The 5,308-nt window shown below is 36.4% G+C and overlaps 1 pseudogene across 1 annotated transcript; it reads right to left on the bottom strand.

The window, feature by feature from the left end:
* Window positions 1-1,693: 1,693 nt before the first annotated feature.
* LOC143609520 (protein JINGUBANG-like) lies at window positions 1,694-4,387 on the bottom strand (annotated as a pseudogene). The gene is made up of 2 exons (XR_013149434.1): window positions 3,810-4,387; window positions 1,694-2,853 (listed from the first exon to the last, which is right to left on the bottom strand). The product of XR_013149434.1 is annotated as a protein JINGUBANG-like (transcript).
* Window positions 4,388-5,308: the final 921 nt, after the last annotated feature.

The raw sequence follows: 5,308 nt of genomic DNA, 5'->3' as shown, positions 1-5,308 counted from the left end.
GCATGAGAGGTTTCTAACCCCAAACCATAAGGGGTTAGATGTAAAGTGGATAGACTTCGAGTTGATACATTTTGAAACATGAAGAAGGTGTTATCCTCGAATTACTTTTGCAAATCAAATGTTACTATGGTTTTAGCCACTTTGCTACAAAACTTTGAGATGTCAACTCCAAATGATGCACCCGTTGACATGGGCGCCATTAATGGACTCACAAACGCCAAGGCGAGTCCGCTTGAAGTCTTAATTTCACCACGCTAGCATGCTCCAAATCAACTATAGGTGCATGAACACGTGCTATATATATATATATATATATATATATATATATATATATATATATATATATATATAGTGGGAGCCTTGATTTTGTTCTATTATTTCGACTTGTTTATCATATCGTGTTGTGTGTAGTTGTTCTAAAATAAAATCTGGAAATTACAAATTTCATGTAATTAAAATGCAAGTTTTAGACTTTCATTGATGTACTGTAAGCGAACCAAACCTCCGGCGGACATCCAGTCGTCCGTTTGGCAAGAAGTTCGTTTATGTTCGTCCGTTTAATAACGAACTGGACATGTACAAAAAAAATCGTTCAATAAGCTTAACGGGACGAACACGGACAAGGACCAAGTCCGTTCGATAGTGTTTGTGAACGTTCGGTAACGTTCGTCCAATTTCGTCCGGTAAAGTCCGTCCTGTATCGTAAGTGTTTAGATCTATCCAGTATTTTAATTTAATTGTGGAATTATAGTGTTATTAATCACGCTTTTGTATTATTACATATGTTGATGTCTCTTATAGTGATCCACTGTATGTTAATATATTAAGTGTTAAATATATTTGGATGTTATATGATATAATTCCAAATTTATAGGTGTAGTTTGTTTAGATTTATGTTTGGTATTAATTTGTAACCGTTTATATTTTGTCCATTAGTGTATGTTGCCCATTAATGTTCAAATGTTCGTTTGTTCATTAATGTCCATTATTGTCCGTTAACGTCCGTTTACAATATTAACGGGCGTACATGGACGGACACGGAAAAACTCAAATTCTTAATGGACGGACACGGATATGAATTTTCGTTCGGTTAAGTGTTCGTGAACCGTTCGTTTGTCCCTCAAAAGCTTAATGGACGGACACGGGCATGCTATTGTCCGGTCCGGTTCGGTCTGTGTACACCACTGGATGTAATATAATATCGAACTATATAATCGGTTTCTTCAAAAGAAGGAGCACATTACGAAATACTTACACCAAGAGCCAAAATCATCTGCATCTAGGTAATAGGAGTTTTAAATTTTAATAGACTAGGATTTATATTGGGAAAAAGGCCAAAATATCCATGTGTCGACACGTCTAATTTTATATACGTCTTGATATAAAGTTATGGTTGCAATGTGCCTATTTTCTTAAATGTTATCAAATCTACCTTTGATTTATTTATTTTTTTGGTTGACATCGGTTATTGTTTTATTTTGTGACATATTTATTTGTGACATATAGATTTTCCACCCATCGGGCAGGGTAAATTCCTATTGTTCAATGTTTAAAAAAAATGGTTCCATTATTTTAAGCCCAATGTTTTAAAAATACTACATTAATATGAATTCTTATATTAACAAGCATCCATGTATACTTTAGGGGTGATGATTCAAGGGTTATATTTGGATTTATATCATATCCAACTTGATAATATCTCATTTAACAAACATTACTAGAGCATCTATACATAAAATATTGACACCAACCAAATCAAAACCCTATCATTTCCAACCGGTTATTATCTCGGCATGCTCTCCGACGAACCATTCCCCGAATTCGCCTTCACCTCAGGCGACTTCTCCGACACATTCCACACCTTCACCGACTTATCCAAACTACCACTATAAACCACCCACTTCACCTCGTCCGAACTCTTCCCTGCCTCCCTTTCCACCGTCAAACACTTCACCGGTCCTGTATGCCCCGTCAGCACCGACAAACAATTATGCGCGTTCCCCTCTTTTTTCCACACGCATATTGTTTTATCCGCCGAACCACTAAATAATAAACTACCCGCAGCCGATAAACACAAAACCGCCAACTTATGCCCTTTTAGTAACCCCCCATGAGATAATTGTTTTTCCCATTCCCAAAAATTAACCAACCCGTCCGAAAGCCCACAATACACAAACAAACCTGTTTCCGAGACCGCCAACGCTGTCACCGCACATTCTTGATTCAACAACGTTTCCACATGATTATGTTTCATAGACTTCCCGCTCCCTTCCCGCTTCCAAACCTTAACCAACCCATCCGTGGACCCGGTTAAACACCAAACCCGATTTTGTACTAACAACCGAGTTAACTGCGTCTTCGTGCGCCTTGGCCTTAACCAACTCCAAACATTTAGAATTCGACGTTTTCCAAACCTTAAATGTTCGGTCCCATGAACCCGAATATAACAACCCCTCTTCCTCGTCGATACTAAGTGACGAAATCGCGTCGCAATGTTTGATCCAAAGAGTGGTGCATTTACGTTTAACTTCCACGTAGTTTTTCGGTCTCATTGAGGTTTTAAGGATGTCGAATAACGTTGGGAATGTGCCGACGCGTTTGTGGTTCCTTGGGTCTTTTCGGTTTTTCTTCCACTCGCGGACTTTGCCGTCTTGGTGTCCCGTGAATATGCGATCTCCGGATAATATTATGGCTTTTACTAAACCGCTGTTGGATTTAAAGGCTGTGAATTCTTTCAAGTTTTTCCATACACGGACGTTTTTGCTGTCGGAGGCTGTGTATAGTAGGTCGCCGGTGGCGGAGAGTGAGTATATGTGGCCTTCTTCCCGGACGAGTGATCCTACGAGTCCCTCACTGCAAGATATATACAAATACGTTGGCTTTTACATTCTACACACTTTGATAAGTCTATTATTAAAAAAAATGATTGTATTCAATGGTGAGCCGTTAAAACGATAGTTAACCAAGACAATGAACATCTTTAAAAATGTTTCTACTTAATTAAAGGTAGATTGTAAGATTTGCTTTCAAACTATAGGATTAATTTCATAGCCTTATGAACATGAAAATTTTCATATATATTCAAGTAAAAATATCATATATAATAATTATTTTTACCTAGTAACCATTTTACTCATTTCCATCATATTTGTTTAAACCCTTTCTTTTATTTGATTTTGATCGACATCAATGACAAACAAGCGAACCAAACCGTCATCTCTCCTCTTTTAACATTTAGTACATTAGTCTGCATTTTGATATTATTTTTTCTATTCTTTAAGAAATTATGTGGAAACTAGAGTGTTTATTTTTTAATATAAAAAATATAAAGTTAAATAAATAAAAAGAGTTTACTTTATTACACAAACCATATTTAAAAAAAAAAATAAGTAACAACCAATGTACCCATCAAGTTAACACAAACATAACCTACTAAACATTTAAACGTACATGAAAAGATAGTTTTTCTAGCATTTTTGTAGATATTTTTAATTGTTATGTATAAACTATGCCACTTAACTTTTAAATTTTGACAAAAATAAACTAGCAAACAGTTTAGCTTATTACAAAAATTTTAGATAGCTAGACGGATCAATCCGTCATATTAACAAGAACACGACCCGTTTAGCTAAAAGTATTCACAAATTTGACCTCAAAATGGCTCAAACACATTAATTTGTAGAAAAACCAAAAGAGTGAATTTTATGTTAGGTTTATGTCATATATTTTCGTTCACACCTGGCCTAACATACTTCTAATTATGCATTCTTGTGTGTAAATGTTCCAATAAATTAAAGTAAAGTACGTACGGTTGGCTTTGTGATCCGTTCTTGTTAGAGCTGTCGACTCCGGTGGTGAACCATGGAGATGGTTGGAATGGAGAAGCCTGGTTCCACGGAGACATCGCTATGGGTGAAGCCTCCCCGCTCATACGGTTAGGATCATAGCCGGCTATACTTGAACGGGCATTATAGTCCTCATCCGAGGACGGGAAATTGGGCGCAAGGTTTGGGTTTGAATTATGCATGCCATTATTGCTGCCTTTTGGAGGTAAATTAGAAGGTGAATCCCCCATTGATGTTGCGGTTCTTCGTTCGTCTTCCTGCATTAATTCAAGAACATTGAATTTCAAGATGTCCCTTTTGGTGAAAATAATGGAAGAAGATCGAATGAAGGGTGGGGGAAAAGTGGGAGAAATTGTTGGGGGTGGGGTGTATATTACAAATTGTTTTAAGTTGGAGGGAATCAAGGATATGATGCCACGTGGAACATGGGAGAAACATAATTATGAAGTGAAAGAGGGAATTTTGGAGCTCCATTCGTTGTTTCTATTGTATGATTTTGATGCATTTGGCATGGTTCATTAATCGCACTGAAGCGATGGTTAAGACTTAGATTTTAATGGTCTAAGATTTGAAAACTGGCTTAGGAATGTTTTTCCTACAGTTGGGGGGTTCTTACTTGATAGTGTTCTTGAGTGAGTCAGGCCTGGAACGTTAAAACGGTGTTAAAGAAAGGTTAATAATTTTGATAAACCAGTCAACCTTTTTTTAATCCAGACTGTTGTTAAGTCAATTTCATCAGTTTACAATCATTTCCATTGCAAGTGAATTAGGCTAGTTGAATTGCAAGTGAATCAGTTTCAGATATATATGGAATGAGGCTTGTTGAAAGCAAAGGATTTGTAGATTACCTTATATGAGGGTGGGGGGACCAAAATATCTCCCAAGATTGGAAGGTGTAAAGTTTCTATTCACAAAATTATTCACATGCTAATGCTGTATACAAGTAGAGTAAATTTTATTCCAAGCAAGTAAAGGGAACTTTGGAACATATGTTTATATCAACATATGTCATGATGCATGTGAACCTACCACATCCAGTAACTTGATAAATATAGCCAAGGTAAAGATAGGGGTATTTTGGATTCCATTTTGCCCTAATTGTCTATTGTGTTTTAAACACGGTGAGTGTTTAGGATTATCTTTTGCCATCATAGTTATCGCTTGAAGATTCTAGCTATAAGCTAAAGATAGGGGTGTTTTGGATTACGTGTTACTCTAATTGTTTATTGCGTTTTAAACACGATAATTGTTTAGGATTATGTTTTGCCATCATGGTTATTGCTTGAAGATCTAACTATAAGCTAAAGATAGGGGCGTTTCAGATTACGTTTTACTCTAAATGTTTATTGCATTTTAAATACGGGTGAGCGTTTAGAATTATGATTTGCCAACATGACTATCACTTTATAGCACCTTTGCTTTTCGTAAACACGAACGCAATTCCAAACACCCTCTTCTCTCAA

This window comes from Bidens hawaiensis, unplaced genomic scaffold (genome assembly GCF_021521415.1).
Source record: "Bidens hawaiensis isolate Kalapana, Puna unplaced genomic scaffold, B.hawaiensis_p1.1 tig00419801_1, whole genome shotgun sequence".
In the NCBI taxonomy this organism is placed as follows: domain Eukaryota; kingdom Viridiplantae; phylum Streptophyta; class Magnoliopsida; order Asterales; family Asteraceae; genus Bidens; species Bidens hawaiensis.
This window is presented reverse-complemented; position numbering and strand designations above follow the sequence as displayed.